The 17,942-nt window shown below is 32.7% G+C and overlaps 1 long non-coding RNA gene across 1 annotated transcript in view; it reads right to left on the bottom strand.

Moving 5' to 3' along the window:
* Positions 1 to 16,082: 16,082 nt before the first annotated feature.
* The window catches only part of LOC136034417 (uncharacterized), a 6,042-nt gene continuing 4,182 nt past the window's right edge, over positions 16,083 to 17,942 (bottom strand). Inside the window, exon 2 of the long non-coding RNA XR_010619178.1 lies at positions 16,083 to 16,193. This is a non-coding gene — a long non-coding RNA (uncharacterized LOC136034417). The remainder of the gene's footprint in view (positions 16,194 to 17,942) is intronic.

Here is a 17,942-nt window from a genome sequence, read left to right as displayed (position 1 = left end):
GATTCTTAGCAGCAGCTTGGTAATGGAAAATCTTAGTTCTATTAGCCTACTAGATATGGTCTAGATGGTTCTGGAGACATTTATATTTTATATTATTTTCTCTAGAGATATATTTAGTGCATAAGTGGATATGCACTATGTTACAAATCTAATTATCACCCAATTTGCATGACCAATAGATTTCAAGGGCCAAAGGAAATTCAATCCTTGAATCTAGTGATGACCTTTGATCTTGATTGCCATCATAAGAAAGTCATGGGCCTTACTTGTTGTTAGGCATAGGCCTACGAAAGACTATAGTAAATGCTAGATATACCCAGTGTCTGACCTAAGCTATCCAAAATCAAAGTCTTGACAATTGTGCATACATTATCTGTAAGAGAAAAAATTGCTCCTCCATTAGACAGAGCAAAAGAATGTCCAGTACTTTCATTTGCAGTAGTAGCAAAGTGATCAGGAGCTACATGGAAGCTGTTTTCCATCTGATGGTTGATTTCTGTTTCTTCCCCTGCTACTGAGTTGCTGCTGAGTAGGGATTTGAGGTTCAAAAAACAAATGACGAAAACAGCTTTCGGAATGAGTATTCAGAATTAACCCTGCATCCTGATGCAGCATTCTTTGTGAAATAAGCTTTCGGGCACGCTCGGAGTCTCATTCGACAGCAACTGCTCGGATGCTGCCATACTTGGCGGCGGCTGACCATCCTCAGTATACAAGATGTCTCATACAGTGCCGATCAGACATGCGAAATTTACCACAAACCTTTCCTGATGTACACAGGAAGTTCATGAAAGGATACTTCGCAGTGAAGAGAACGCACACCAGGTTCACGGCCACCTGGTCCAATCAGATACTGGAATGTACAGTGAACAAGGATACAAAGACGACGCCCGGAATAATATGAGACCAAATGGATGAGAGACAGACTGAAGCTTGGATTCTTACCTTACCGATTTCCACTGCCATCGACAATGGTTTCCTGCAAATAGTCAACGTATCCACAAAGACATTGAAACATCATGAAGACAATCAGTCGATGACGACGTGATTACATGTTTCGCGAGATAGAGTTCGAGACATTTTTAATTCTTGTTGGTTAGGGGGTAAAAGGCACTCGACTGTGCCTGAGAGAAGTTCACTTTCCAAAAAAATTAGAAAGTATGTAACAAAAATAAGATGCGAGTATAGGTGGAGGAAGTCTCAATAACGTGTAACTTTCCAATATTTATCAGATACATAGTCAAGGTACAATAGTCTTATTTCACTTTAGCAGAGTAAATTTACTTACCAAAAGCAATCAGGGCTAATAAAATAGTTAACTTGAACATTGTTATCAGACTAGTTACTACAGTTTTACTGACACACTGCTACCTGCCAAATTAGCCAAGAAACCTGAATAAAAAATTCCGTTATTTCTACGCTACCATGGACCCGCCTATGTTTCGGGTATATTGAGGCCTCTCGGGCATATTTGGGCTGCTTAAAGGCTTTGAGAAAAAGATATGTATCTTTTATTCAGCAGATGTAACGGACATTGACCCAGTCATAGTTCTTGTATCAGTTGATGATTTGTTAAATTTAGGACATTTAACTGTGATTATTCATGTGTTTACAATTTAATGCAGTGTAGGCTACAGGCTAAAATTAGTTGTTACTGCCAAGTACTATATGGATATCTATTAAGGGATAATTGAGTGAAAATCATTGGCAGTTCTGGCCTCTGTTGCGCCTGGGACAAAATCTTGATTAGCACCCCTCTCCTCCAGAAATTTTCAACCCAAATTTTAACAAAATTATCATTTATTAACGAAATTACTGTGCATTTGCTAATTAATCAATATTTTTTTATTATTATTATATTAACTTAAAATTATTACTATTTAATTCTTTTTATTGTTTTATTTATTTGATTGATTTACTGCAACCTTTACTTTGTTTTAAGAAAAATAAATTTAAAAAAGTTTCAAAATAATTATAACCGTTAGATTATTTATTTGAAATTATGTGGATAGCTGGAATAGGAATGGACAACTCAATTGAATTAAGATGGGAAGCGTATAATGCATATAAAACTGATAAAGAATTAACATGGAGGGTTGTCAGTGAACGCCATAATACAACTAAAATTGTTGTTTTGCTATAAAAAAATCTGAAATAGATAACAGTTATACACACAACTATGTGTATTTGATCATATGAACACTGATAGAATTGAAGTGAGAGTAAATGAATATAAATATCCACAGGAAGATATGGAATGTGATTTCAGTAATTCCAATGAAGACTATTCTAACGCTTATCAACGATTTCTAAAGTTAGGATATAAACATAAAAATATTGATAGTGGAACCATTGTAAGTTACAATGATTTTAAACAGTATATACTTTATTTTCTTTTGATGTTTCAAAGCATAAATCGAATATTTATCGAAGTGGATCAACTGCTGATATAGAAATAAATGTTTTATTACATCAGGTACCTTCTAATCCCTATAACATTTATGGCGTTATATTTTGAGAAAGAAAAACAATCATGGAGGTCATTGGTAGTGAATTACATGTTAATATATGAATGACTTTCGATTTGGTAATTTGTTTAATAAAATTGGCAACTAATAAATGGAGAAACTTTAAGGCGAAGTAAAATGGAAAATGAATGTAATCGAACTATTAAGAAAGAAGATTTAGACACTGGAATGGAATACACGATACGGGAATGAAATATGTTACAACTAAATACGGAAAGAAACGCGTTATCATTATTGATTTTAAAGGTGAAATGGTGGATCTATTTGCACCTAAGCGCTTTAATTCTCAAGCATTTGATCTTGAAAAGCAATGAAATAAAAATTAAATAAAGGTATGATTTTAAGGGTTATTGAAAGAAAAATAAAAATAAATTAATAAAAAGAATAATATATAACAAATAAATTATTTAGATATTGCCATCAAAATATCCACTAAATATTAGATTATTATATTTTATTGGTAGTATAGGAGATTTGGAATAGAATAAATCTCTTATCTCAGAAGACTTGTTTTGATCTTAAAGCTCAGAATGGGATATCTCAAAACTGTCGGAAAACTTAATTTTAAATAGTAAGAACTAAATTAAAAATGGAATAAATTGATGGGCTGCTCTAGGTGGGGTCTAGAAAGCGTATTTAAATTGTGAAAAGTATAAAAATGAGACCAAATTTGATTTCCAAGAACCTTTTTTCATTTTGAATGTAGGAATGGAAAATGTTCAAAATGTGCAATATTTGATATTAAAATGATGAAAAATGGATTGAAAATGTTGTAAGTTAATGGGGTTATCTAGATAAGGCGGAAACCCCATTTCCAATACTGCTCTGGATGTCTTGCAAGCCTGACTATTTGACAAATGTCTCAGGAATTACACAAACAAACGTCCTAGCATTTCAATGGAGAAAGGCATCGGGTTTGCAAAATTTTCAAGCTGTTAGTTTGACATTGCTGACGCATTCGGATGGGAGATTAAGTCTGAAACGGAAGTGGATGAGTTGATAAGCGCTGGCCTTCCTATTATATCATACAAGACATCAGCCTAAACAGGCTCAAATTATACACCAAAACCGTGGACGGATGTTGGTTCATTGCAAAGTTCATCATGGGTCGCATTTATAATTATTTTGTAGTGTCGGAGGTAGATGCTCTTCCATACTAAACAAAAATTATTCTTACAAAACAAAATTACATCCCAAACAATCACAAACTGTTCTTACAAAATACGAAATACTTTTTACAAAACAAAAACACTTCTTACAAAACAAAAAAATGACGAAAAAAAATACTTCCAAAAAGATCACAAATTTCTCTTACAAAATATAAAATAGTTATTAAAAAAAAAATGCTTCTTATAAAACAAAATTACATCCTAAGAAATCACAAATTCTTATTACAAAACAAAAAAAATACGTCAGCTAATTTTTAAGCTAGGTTCGTTTAGGTTCAGTAAGCGTTTGGGCACGCTTACTGAACCCGAATGAACCTAGCTTAAAAACAGTTAACATAATGTAACATAGGTAAAAATAGGTTTACTTCAGGTACCCAAGTGCGGTTGATTGGCCTTGAGAACACTTGGTGTGGCAAGATGCCAGCACTTGGGCTGATAAGAATCATCACCATAAATGAATAGATGATAGTAGTAGAGGCTCTAATATGAGGCTGTTAGAAATCTCTTTGGGTCTGAACCTCGATAAACTTCCACTTCATATGACTCTAACTCTAAACACATGAAAATTATTTCTTGTTTTGTAATCTTGTTACTTTGAATTCTTGGACTTGCGCCTGAGTCATCACAAGGGCTAGCCAAATCTTTGGCTATTGATTCTAAATTTACAGACTGTCAATTCATAAAGAAGGAAGGCACAGTCGCTGGAGCAAAGCAGGTCCGAAGCACTTGATGGTAAATCCGAAAAATGCACAGCTGTCTTCTGCCACTTTTTTGTGAATGAAAGATTACCTGTATAAAATTGGGTAAAGCAAAATTAAAACAACTAATTTAATAAATCAAGTTTGTTTTTTTGTAAGCAGGCTTTTCCCAAAATAACAGGTTATGTTAACCGTTAATCCTATGATGCCATTGAATACCCAATATTATGATGTCATATCTTCTCCACAAAATTCCTGAATTCCTCTATTCTTGATTTTATCCTTCATGATGATGACTTGAGTTTTAAATGTAGCAAAACCATTCATAAGATGTTGTTGACTCTATGAAAAGTAAAAAGATATGACGTTACAAAAGTTTCAGCTGTTAAGAAGCAACTATCAAATCATTAAAAAAGTCAGAACAATACTAATTTGGGGGAAAGTGCAAAAAGTTTTCTGTCAATGTTCCTGAATTAAAATTATAGCGATCAATCAACAAAAACAAAACAAAAAATAATGAAATATAAATTATCGTTATTGTAATCATTTTTGAATTGCTTAATGTTTTGATTTCACACCATCTTCAGAGAGTTAATTCTTGAGGTTTTAAAAACATGAATTCAAGCGTAATTGATATTAATCCTATTCAAGGTGATTTAAGTAAAGCAATTCAGGCAACTCAAGGCAATCAAGTGCCTATAATGACTGTACAACACAAAGAGTCTGTCTGTAATAAAATATCTACGCAGTGTAGGGAAGCTCGGGATAAAGAGGATATAATCCTAATTGAAGTACCCGTCCCCTTTCAATATGACGAGGAAACTGATACATGGAAATGTGTTCCCAGTCAAATGAATATACCCGATATTTCTCACAAACAATCCAGGTTAAATGGGAATCAACCCGAAAAACACTGCGACACTGTGTGGACTCGAACTCAGTCTCCAGACGCTGTTACAAATGTAAATTCCGTTGCAGCAAAAGAAGTAAAGTGTTCAGACATAGAAACATTTGAATTGCTCGGAGAAGAACTCGTCGAAAAGCAAGAGGAAAAACCCAAGAAGAAGAAAAATTCTGTTTTTAGACGGATAAAAGATAAATTCAAAAGGAAAAGCAAAGAAAAATCATCAGATATGTCTTGTATTCAGAAGTTACTACGAAGACTAAGTTTTGGGAAAAAAAGAAATAAAAACGTTCGCACAGAAATCGAAGAAACATTTTGCAGCGAATCTATTTCAAAAAGACAATTTAAAGGGAAGGAAACAGAAATATGATTTTCCGAGTTTATAGAGTCGATCTTACTTCTCTGAGTCTTAGGTAGGGGAAGGAGAGGGGATAAATTGCTGTCATCAGGAAATCTGCTAGAATGGATTATTTCATGAAAAAGATTTTTAATTTTGACATGGGCTTCCAGGTTGGGTATTTTAAGGTCCATGATGCAGCCTGTTCAGTGTAAGGGAATCCCTAATCATTTTTTTAAACTGAAGATTCCAGCCTATCTCTGTCATAAGTAATAGTTAATGTCTTAGTTATTGTTTTTCAGACTCTATAATCAAATCAACGGTAATGGAGGAAGAGGAAGAAGGGTTTCTAAGGAAGAGGAAGAAGGGCTTGAGTGCGCTTACCAGTAGGTGAATTAATCTGAAACCATGCATGTAGTCTATTCATGCATAGTTATTGTAGAGGTTTCTAGCTCTTTTCTACAAAATTTGTAGAATTTTGTATATATTTCCCCCAGGAAGTTAATGAATGCGTGAATATTTGTTTGTTTTGTTTGTTTGTCAGTTGTTTTTGGCTTTTTTTTCCAGGGTGATCATACAGAACTGATTTTCCCCTTTTTGTAAGTGACCAAAAATATTTTTCCCCCTTGAAAGTAATGTTTTCTGCAATCTTTAGTGTACCAAACTATGATGTTGTCCCAAGGGAAAATAATGGAATTTCAGCATTAGAGTGTTTGAAAAAATCTTCTCATGTTAGTCTTCGTGCTGAGAACCTATAATGAGGTGGCATAAGATATTATTTCTAAAATTAGAAAAAACCAGTGTTATGGCTTAAAGTTCTGCTCAATCAACAGGAATTGTCTTTTTAGAACTAAGACCAGAGAAAAATAATCTGATAACCAAAAAATAAGGCACCCAAAAATTTCAGGACCCTCTAGAGGGAAAAGAAGTATTAGTAGGTACTCTCAAATACCTTCCTGGGACATACTCTAGCCTGAAGACACATCCCTGAAAGTTTCATTTTCCTAGCCTAACCTCTTTTAAAAATAGCTAAAGTAAAATTTTACTGTTGGGGTGGCGCGAAGCGCCACCCCAACACCTAGTTGGTGGGGGCGCTTCGCGCACCCCCCAAGCCCCCCCCGCGCGCGTAAGTCGTTACGCGCCATAATAGTTACGCGCCATTGTAGTTGTGTCCCTATGTCCCACCTGTGAATATAGATAGATATATATATATATATATATATATATATATATATATATATATATATATATATATATATATATATATATATATATATATATATATATATATATATATATATATATATATGGTTTTAACTACGTAAAACTTGCGAATATACAACATTCTTTGCTGTCCCATTGTCTTTGCATATAAATAGATTGTCAGGTTTACCGACTCTTGAACATGCAACATATAATGGTCCATGGGAAAACAATCTGTATTCAGATCTATACCTCATGATTCTAATGATTGCCCTTGAGCTTTGTTGATGGTGATTGCTAATCGACCATTCCCTGTCCCGGTGTCCCGGTCGTCATTTATATCCCCCTGTTTCCCCCGGTGTCCCCGTTGTAGTTGTGTCCCTGTGTCCCGGTCGTCATTTATATTCCCTCTGTCCCGGTCGTCATTTGTATCCCGGTGTCCCGGTCTGTATATACATTCGTTTTTTAGTTTTGTTTTTCTCCTTTATTTTTTTCCTTTTTTTTTTCTTTTTTAGTTTATTTAGATTTTTAGATTTTTTAGTTTTTTTATTAGTTTTTAGTTTTTTTTTCTTTTTAGTTTTTTTGTAGTTTTTACCTTCTTTTTAGTTTTGTTAGTTTTTTTTTTACTTATGTCCTGGTCGTCATTTATACTCCCTGTGTCCCGGTGCTTTGTTGATTGCTAATCGAACATTCCTTTTGTCCTGGTCGCTTTCTCTTTGAGTGTCGTCATTTATTTTTTCTTTTTTAGTTCTTTTAGTTTTTACCTTTTTTAGCTTTTTTTTGGTTTTTTAGATGAAATTTTTTTTTAGTTTTTTCCTTTTTTCTTTTTAGTTTTTTATTGGTTTTTACCTTTATTTTAGCTTATTTTTCAGTTTTTTCCTTTTTTTTAGTTTTTTTTTTATTTTTTATTTTTTTTTAGTTTTTTACCTTTTTTTAGTTTTTTTAGTTTTTTTAGTTTTTTAGCTTTTTTACTTTTTTTATTAGTTTTTAGTTTTTTTTGTAGTTTTTGCCTTTTTTTAGTTTTTTCAGTTTTTTTTTAGTTTTTTATTGGTTTTTACCTTTATTTTAGCTTATTTTTCAGTTTTTTCCTTTTTTTTTAGTTTTTTTTTAGTTTTTAGTTTTTTTAGTTTTTTACCTTTTTTTAGTTTTTTTAGTTTTTTTAGTTTTATAGCTTTTTTATTTTTTTTATTAGTTTTTAGTTTTTTTTGTAGTTTTTGCCTTTTTTTAGTTTTTTTTAGTTTTTTAGCTTTTTTATTAGTTTTTAGTTTTTTTGTAGTTTTTGCCTTTTTTTAGTTTTTTTCTTTTTAGTTTTTTTGTAGTTTTTACCTTCTTTTTAGTTTTGTTAGTTTTTTTTTTACTTATGTCCTGGTCGTCATTTATACTCCCTGTGTCCCGGTGCTTTGTTGATTGCTAATCGAACATTCCTTTTGTCCTGGTCGCTTTCTCTTTGAGTGTCGTCATTTTTTTTTTCTTTTTTAGTTCTTTTAGTTTTTACCTTTTTTAGTTTTTTCAGTTTTTTAGATGAAAATTTTTTTTAGTTTTTTCCTTTTTTTCTTTTTAGTTTTTTATTGGTTTTTACCTTTATTTTAGCTTATTTTTCAGTTTTTTCCTTTTTTTTAGTTTTTTTTTTATTTTTTATTTTTTTTAGTTTTTTACCTTTTTTTAGTTTTTTTAGTTTTTTTAGTTTTTTTAGTTTTTTAGCTTTTTTACTTTTTTTATTAGTTTTTAGTTTTTTTTTGTAGTTTTTGCCTTTTTTTTAGTTTTTTTCAGTTTTTTTTTAGTTTTTTATTGGTTTTTACCTTTATTTTAGCTTATTTTTCAGTTTTTTCCTTTTTTTAGTTTTTTTTTAGTTTTTAGTTTTTTTTAGTTTCCATATTAGTTACGCGCCATATTAGTTACGCGCCATATTAGTTACGCGCCATTGTAGTTGTGTCCCTGTGTCCCACCTGTGAATATAGATAGATTTATATATGTGTTTCAAACTACGTAAAAATTGCGAATATACAACATTCTTGGCTTTCCCATTGTCTGTCCATATACAAAGCCGTATGTACTAATAATGACGTCATATGCAAACGCTCTTTTTACAAACCAACAAACATGCATACACACAACTCGTTTTTATATAGATAGATAGATAGATAGATACAATACAAATTAACTATGTAAAACTTGTGAATATACAACAGTCTTCGCTGTCCCATTGTCTGTGCGTATAAATAGATTGTCAGGTTTACCGACCCTCAAAGATGCAACATACAATTGTACATTGGTAAAGCAATCTGTATTAAGATCTATACCGCATTTTTCTAGTGATTGCCCTTGAGCTTTGTTGATGGTGGTTGCAAATGCTAATCGAATTGGGAATTGCAATCTTTTAAATTGAAAAAGCAGATCCGTTGGAATCATGGGAATGCGAGGAATAAGAACAGCCTCACCCTCATAAGGCCCTGTCAAGATTGTGGCATCTATTAGGTTTTCCATTGTTTTTTTTACGGCAAGTCGCGTGCCATTGCAAAGCTTTGGTGGGTTGATATTTCTTAAAAGTATTATTGGTACGCCTATTTTTAGTTTAGCAGGTGTGGTGGACACCCTGAAGGATCTATGGAATTTAAAAATTCAGATGGATAATTAACCGCTTCATTTGGTTCCGAAATACAAATTAACTGCGTAAAACTTGAGAATATACAACATTCTTCGCTGTCCAATTCTCGCTGCATATAAATAGATTGTCAGGTTTACCGACCCTCGAACATGCAACGTACAATTGTCCATGGGAAAAACAATCAGTATTAAGATCAATACCACATTTTTCTAATGATTGACCTTGAGCTTTGTTAATGGTGATTGCAAATGCTAATCGAATTGGGAATTGCAATCTTTTAAATTGAAAAGGCAGATCTGTTGGAATCATGGGAATGCGAGGAATAAGAACAGCCTCACCCTCAAAAGGCCCTGTCAGGATTGTGGCCTCTATTAGGTTTTCCATTGTTTTTTTTTACGGCAAGTCGAGTGCCATTGCAAAGCTTTGGTGGGTTTATGTTACGTAACAATATTATTGGTACGCCTATTTTTAGTTGTAGCACGTGTGGTGGAAACCCTGAAAGATCTATGGAATTTAAAAATTCAGATGGATAATTAACCGCTTCATTTGGTTCCAAAACTGTGTCGACTGACTTGTAAAGGACTGCCTGGTCTTGAATCTTGGTCAAAACAATATTGTTGATTTCGTGGACGTCTATATTTTTGGGTGCGAGAATCGCTCTTTCACTTAGCCATTTATTATTTTTATAATTTTTTAGAATATTCGGAAATATATTTTCAATCAATTCATTTTTGGACGTCACTAAATTACAGAAATCAGCAGGTAGTTGTATACGTCCTGAAATTGAGTCTACTGGGAGCTTTCCGTTTCCCATTGCTAGCAATTGATCTGAAAATGTTTGACCAGAGTCATCGTTTTGCAATCGGACACGCATATTTGTAGTTAATTTTAATGTTTTTACGTGTGTCCATAAATTAGAATTTTTCAGGCAAGCATTCATTTCGTCTGCAGGAGTTGATCTAGGTATTATAGGTAATGTTTGCCTGAAATCTCCTGCAAGCAATATTAATGTGCTGCCAAAGGGTTTCGAATTCCCTCTTAAATCTTTCAAGCATTGATCCAGAGCCTCGAGCGATTTTTTGTGTGCCATTGTGCACTCATCCCAAATAATAAGTTTGCATTGCTGCAATACTTTACCCATCCCAGATGATTTGGAAATATTGCACGTGGGAGTTTCTGTAGAATGCAAGTTCAGAGGCAATTTCAAAGCGGAATGAGCAGTTCTTCCACCAGGCAGCAATGTTGCGGCTATTCCGGACGACGCAATTGCCAACGCTATATCATTTTTAGATCGAATTGATGCCAGAATCAGTTTTATCACAAACGTTTTACCAGTACCTCCTGGCGCATCCAAAAAGAAAATTTCTCCAACGTTGTTATCGACACAATGCATTATCGTATCTTAAATGTCTTTTTGTTCCGACGTTAACTTGGAAATGTTATTTTGTACATACGACAATAGATCACTCGTACTGTAACTTTGTTCACGATCCAATTCTACACATGTCGAAACAGCAGCGATACGGTTAGGTGAAGGCATTCCCAAACCCTGAAGAGGTTTGTTTGCCATACTTATGCAAATATCTTCTATAACAACTAAAGTGTAGTTATAAATTTCTGGTGTAAAATCAAAAGTCATGTCTGACGTCTCTAACTGTTTTCGATGAAGTGTATCTTCGGACATTTTTGACTTATATTTTTCCCATAAATCTGTAGGAGCTGATGGAGAGCAAGTTGTTAAAATGATGCCAAACAATGCACGAATTTGACTTGGGGTTGACGTTTCGCACGCGTCATTGATGCAGTTATCCCAGTGTTGGTCATTCTCCAATAAATTCAGAGCTTGGCATGCACTACGGTAAGTGTCATGTATAGTACCATTTACAGTCCTCAAATACTCAAAGGATGTCGGACCGGGTACATTCACCAAAAGCAGGCGTAGAAAGAAGCATTCATGTTGATTGGGGTGAACGGTGTAGAGTCTTCCTATCGTGGTATCTTTGAAGATGGTAGGTTGGCCGTCGACTGACTTACCCTGTTTTCGACGTTCAAATACTTTATTTTTAGTATTCCACGTGTAATACGAAGGCACTTCAGTATACAGCAGTTTTTTCGCAAAAGAATCATTTTTGCAAAGCGAAAAAAAAGCTGTTAATGTTGTATCCGGTGGATTCAGGACTCTTTGTTGCACGTTGGTTTCCGTGAAATAAACACGTTGACCATTCTGTAAATGTACCGCTAAGTGAACAACAGCTGGACTACGTTCATGTATCGGAAATGAAAGAATTCGCCAAACAGCTTCATTACTGCTTATGTATCTTCCAGCCTGATATTCTACGATTTCATCGAAATCTTTGATTTCGGACTGCAAGCCAAAAACTGCCATGTCACTGCCTTTGTTGACGTATTTACATATATATTTGATTGCCTTTACGGAGTTACAGTATTCAACGTTTATGTGTGCATTAAATGTTTTTGATAATAAAGGGGAATATGGAACAACCCACTGGTTATCTACTTCGATGGTGGTACCGTTACGCTTCTTTATTATTGCTGTTTTACCGCCATCTTCAGTAGATCTTCTTCTATATTGTGGGTAACCATCATTGCCAGTAATTGTTTTGGGTACTAAAAGTCGAGGATATTGCTTTGTGCACCTTCCTTTGGCCATGCATGGTGAATTTTCGTTCAGTGCACCGCAAGGTCCATATATCATATTTTTTACAATAATATTTCAGCGGAAATCACATCATCAATTTCGTTTGAAGTAATTTTTTTATGTAGCACATCCAGCATCGCACTGACCCAAACACTTCATGTTTTACAAGGTAGTTTATCAGTGATTTCAACTTTTGCCGGAAGACAGGTGCCGTAATGTCATGCCTATGAACCGCCGATTGTCCTTGAAGTAAAAGCTGCAGTATCTCGTCCCAAGATTGATTACATGTAAATGTAATAAATAAATCTGGACGACCATAGAGACGAACAAACGCAATAGCATCTTGAGCATATTCATGCATATGACGGGGACTGCCAACATATGACGAAGGTAAAATTGTTAATCTTCCAACGTTTGTGGTATTACCGTCATTTATAACTGCATCTCGCAAATGAATGTATTGTTCAGAGCGGAGCTTGGTCTGATTCAGGCGGATATATAGCAAACGTTCTGATTCAATTTTAGCATACATATCAACCATAAATTGGTGAAACAATTCACGGCATTTTAAAATATAATTTTCTTCATCCTGCCGAATCATTAGTCTATAGGAATAATAATGCATTGCACTGCATTTCTTATTCATTTCTTTGTTAGTGGCTGGATTCATCAATTTAATATTAAAGTGATAGCCGTCGGCTCCATCCCAAAAAATGATAGGATATTGTAGGGCATCGTAGCATCGATGAGTTTCAGCAATTCTTAACAACTGAGCGTTTCGCTTATGTAGAATAATATCTCGAGGTAAAAACTGATCACCGACCATAACGATTGCCACTTCGTCGATAGTCGGAGCATTGTATCTACGCACATGTTGGCCAGGAGGCGTTTTGTCAGCGGAAATAACAATTTTATGAGTATCAGTAGGCATCAAATCGATGGCTGTTTTGAACAGACGCACTAACTTATTATTTTCGTGGAAAAGATGTTGCAATTGGGAAACGATTGTCCTTTCAACGTTGGGAGAAATTTCGCAACGTGCATTCAATTCAGAATTTCTATCACTGATGAAGTACAATTGTAAAAATTTATGATTCTCGCCTGAGAATGGTAGAAGGGACCCTGCTTTATGATAAATTTGCCCTTTTACTTTGAAAGTAGACATAAATTGATCTGGATTTTCGATTTGGGCTCCAAACGACGTCATTTGGAAACATGAGTTGTATTGTCTGATTTTTGACAAAAAACGCTTAGATTCTGACGTAGTTCCAGTAAGGAAAGTCTTCAATGGCTCTGGTGGTGCAGCCAATAGAGGAAGTTTAACTTTTCCTGAGGCGCAACACATTCCCATTGTTTCACCATTGAATTTCAAGGCCTTGCAATAGGGACAAATTTTAGACATTGTCCCGATTTGAACACATCTACTCAAGCTATAATCATCGACTGGGTTGTACCTGAATGCCAGGCGATAACTTTCAGATTGCTCTGATTCCTCGGCACGCTTTCTTTTCTTACTTTCTCTATCAGCAGCAAGCCTGTTTCCCTGCTGGTCTTTTGATTCCTCGGCACGCCTTCTTTTTTCACCTTCTCTTTTAGCAGCAAGTCTGCTTCTGCGTTGCTCTGGTAGTTCCTCGGCATGCTTTCTGTTCTTTCTTTCTCTATCAGCCTCAAGCCTGTTTCCCTGCTGGTCTTTTGATTCCTCGGCACGCCTTCTTTTTTCACTTTCTCTTTTAGCAGCAAGTCTGCTTTCGCGTTGCTCTGGTAGTTCCTCGGCACGCTTTCTTTTCTGACTTTCTCTATCAGCAGCAAGTTTTTTGGCATAGACTCTTTGATCATCTTCATCAGTCATTATAAACTTAAGCATTAATAGAATTCTACGCGAACATACGCCTTATATAACTTGAATGACGTCACGCCTTCAAAGCAAAAATGATGGCAGCTAATTTCATGACGTCAGCCGAAACATGACGGCGAACATATGTCTTATATAACTTGAATGACGTCACCTTCAAAGCAAAAATGATGGCAACTAATTTCATGACGTCAGCCGAAACATGACGTCACCTGATCCATCCACAGATCCACAGACAACTTATTTTTATATATATACTAGCTGTTGGGGTGGCGCTTCCCGCCACCCCAACACCTAGTTGGTGGGGGCGCTTCGCGCCCCCCCCAAGCCCCCCCGCGCGCGTAAGTCGTTACGCGCCATAATAGTTACGCGCCATTGTAGTTGTGTCCCTATGTCCCACCTGTGAATATAGATATATATATATATATATATATATATATATATATATATATATATATATATATATATATATATATATATATATATATATATATATATATATATATATGGTTTTAACTACGTAAAACTTGCGAATATACAACATTCTTTGCTGTCCCATTGTCTTTGCATATAAATAGATTGTCAGGTTTACCGACTCTTGAACATGCAACATATAATGGTCCATGGGAAAACAATCTGTATTCAGATCTATACCTCATGATTCTAATGATTGCCCTTGAGCTTTGTTGATGGTGATTGCTAATCGACCATTCCCTGTCCCGGTGTCCCGGTCGTCATTTACATCCCCCTGTGCCCCCCGGCGTCCCCATTGTATTTGTGTCCCTGAGTCCCGGTCGTCATTTATATTCCCTGTGTCCCGGTCGTCATTTGTATCCCGGTGTCCCGGTCTGTATATACATTCGTTTTTTAGTTTTGTTTTTCTCCTTTTTTTTTCTTTTTTAGCTTATTTAGATTTTTTAGTTTTTTTATTAGTTTTTAGTTTTTTTTCTTTTTAGTTTTTTTGTCCCGGTCGTCATTTATATCCCCCTGTTTCCCCCGGTGTCCCCGTTGTAGTTGTGTCCCTGTGTCCCGGTCGTCATTTATATTCCCTGTGTCCCGGTCGTCATTTGTATCCCGGTGTACCGGTCTGTATATACATTCGTTTTTTAGTTTTGTTTTTCTCCTTTATTTTTTTCCTTTTTTTTCTTTTTTAGTTTATTTAGATTTTTAGATTTTTTAGTTTTTTTATTAGTTTTTAGTTTTTTTTTCTTTTTAGTTTTTTTGTAGTTTTTACCTTCTTTTTAGTTTTGTTAATTTTTTTTTTACTTATGTCCTGGTCGTCATTTATACTCCCTGTGTCCCGGTGCTTTGTTGATTGCTAATCGAACATTCCTTTTGTCCTGGTCGCTTTCTCTTTGAGTGTCGTCATTTATTTTTTTCTTTTTTAGTTCTTTTAGTTTTTACCTTTTTTAGTTTTTTAGATGAAATTTTTTTTTAGTTTTTTCCTTTTTTTCTTTTTAGTTTTTTATTGGTTTTTACCTTTATGTTAGCTTATTTTTCAGTTTTTTCCTTTTTTTTAGTTTTTTTTTATTTTTTATTTTTTTAGTTTTTTACCTTTTTTTAGTTTTTTTAGTTTTTTTAGTTTTTTAGCTTTTTTACTTTTTTTATTAGTTTTTAGTTTTTTTGTAGTTTTTGCCTTTTTTTAGTTTTTTCAGTTTTTTTTTTTAGTTTTTTATTGGTTTTTACCTTTATTTTAGCTTATTTTTCAGTTTATTCCTTTTTTTTAGTTTTTTTTAGTTTTTAGTTTTTTACCTTTTTTAGTTTTTATAGTTTTTTTAGTTTTTTAGCTTTTTTATTTTTTTTTATTAGTTTTTAGTTTTTTTTTTAGTTTTTGCCTTTTTTTTAGTTTTTTTAGTTTTTTAGCTTTTTTATTAGTTTTTAGTTTTTTTTGTAGTTTTTGCCTTTTTTTAGTTTTTTTAGTTTTTTAGCTTTTTTATTTTTTTTATTAGTTTTTAGTTTTTTTTGTAGTTTTTGCCTTTTTTTAGTTTTTTCAGTTTTGACGTCACCTGATCCAGTTTTTTCAGGTGACGTCACCTGATCCACGATCCACAGATCCACAGACAACTTATTTTTATATATATAGATAGTTTTTTTTTTTACTTATGTCCTGGTCGTCATTTATACTCCCTGTCTCCCGGTGCTTTGTTGATTGCTAATCGAACATTCCTTTTGTCCTGGTCGCTTTCTCTTTGAGTTTCGTCATTTATTTTTTTCTTTTTTAGTTCTTTTAGTTTTTACCTTTTTTAGTTTTTTAGATGAAAATTTTTTTAGTTTTTTCCTTTTTTTCTTTTTAGTTTTTTATTGGTTTTTACCTTTATTTTAGCTTATTTTTCAGTTTTTTCCTTTTTGTTAGTTTTTTTTTATTTTTTATTTTTTTTAGTTTTTTACCTTTTTTTAGTTTTTTTAGTTTTTTAGCTTTTTTACTTTTTTTATTAGTTTTTAGTTTTTTTTGTAGTTTTTGCCTTTTTTTAGTTTTTTCAGTTTTTTTTTAGTTTTTTATTGGTTTTTACCTTTATTTTAGCTTATTTTTCAGTTTTTTCCTTTTTTTTAGTTTTTTTTAGTTTTTAGTTTTTTTAGTTTTTTACCTTTTTTTAGTTTTTTTAGTTTTTTTAGTTTTTTAGCTTTTTTATTTTTTTTATTAGTTTTTAGTTTTTTTTGTAGTTTTTGCCTTTTTTTAGTTTTTTCAGTTTTTTAGCTTTTTTATTAGTTTTTAGTTTTTTTTGTAGTTTTTGCCTTTTTTAGTTTTTTTAGTTTTTTAGCTTTTTTATTTTTTTTATTAGTTTTTAGTTTTTTTTGTAGTTTTTGCCTTTTTTTAGTTTTTTCAGTTTTGACGTCACCTGATCCAGTTTTTTCAGGTGACGTCACCTGATCCATCCACAGACAGACAGACAACTTATTTTTATATATATAGATAGAAAAAATAAGTTGTCTGTCTGTCTGTGGATGGATCAGGTGACGTCACCTGAAAAAACTGGATCAGGTGACGTCAAAACTGAAAAAACTAAAAAAAGGCAAAAACTACAAAAAAAACTAAAAACTAATAAAAAAAATAAAAAAGCTAAAAAACTAAAAAAACTAAAAAAAGGCAAAAACTACAAAAAAAAACTAAAAACTAATAAAAAAGCTAAAAAACTAAAAAAACTAAAAAAAGGCAAAAACTTCAAAAAAACTAAAAACTAATAAAAAAAATAAAAAAGCTAAAAAACTAAAAAAACTAAAAAAAGGTAAAAAACTAAAAAAAAATAAAAACTAAAAAAAAGGAAAAAACTGAAAAATAAGCTAAAATAAAGGTAAAAACCAATAAAAAACTAAAAAAAAAACTGAAAAAACTAAAAAAAGGCAAAAACTACAAAAAAAACTAAAAACTAATAAAAAACGTAAAAAAGCTAAAAAACTAAAAAAACTAAAAAAACTAAAAAAAGGTAAAAAACTAAAAAAAAATAAAAAATAAAAAAAACTAAAAAAAAGGAAAAAACTGAAAAATAAGCTAAAATAAAGGTAAAAACCAATAAAAAACTAAAAAGAAAAAAAGGAAAAAACTAAAAAAAAATTTCATCTAAAAAACTGAAAAAAAACTAAAAAAGGTAAAAACTAAAAGAACTAAAAAAGAAAAAAATAAATGACGACACTCAAAGAGAAAGCGACCAGGACAAAGGGAATGTTCGATTAGCAATCAACAAAGCACCGGGACACAGGGAGTATAAATGACGACCAGGACATAAGTAAAAAAAAAAACTAACAAAACTAAAAAGAAGGTAAAAACTACAAAAAAACTAAAAGAAAAAAACTAAAAAAAGGCAAAAACTACAAAAAAAACTAAAAACTAATAAAAAAGCTAAAAAACTAAAAAAACTAAAAAAAGGCAAAAACTACAAAAAAAAACTAAAAACTAATAAAAAAAATAAAAAAGCTAAAAAACTAAAAAAACTAAAAAAACTAAAAAAAGGTAAAAAACTAAAAAAAACTAAAAACTAAAAAAAAGGAAAA

Source organism: Artemia franciscana, chromosome 13, assembly GCF_032884065.1.
Source record: "Artemia franciscana chromosome 13, ASM3288406v1, whole genome shotgun sequence".
NCBI lineage: Eukaryota > Metazoa > Arthropoda > Branchiopoda > Anostraca > Artemiidae > Artemia > Artemia franciscana.
The sequence above is the reverse complement of the archived record's forward strand: the minus strand, read 5'-3'. Positions and strand labels throughout refer to the sequence as shown.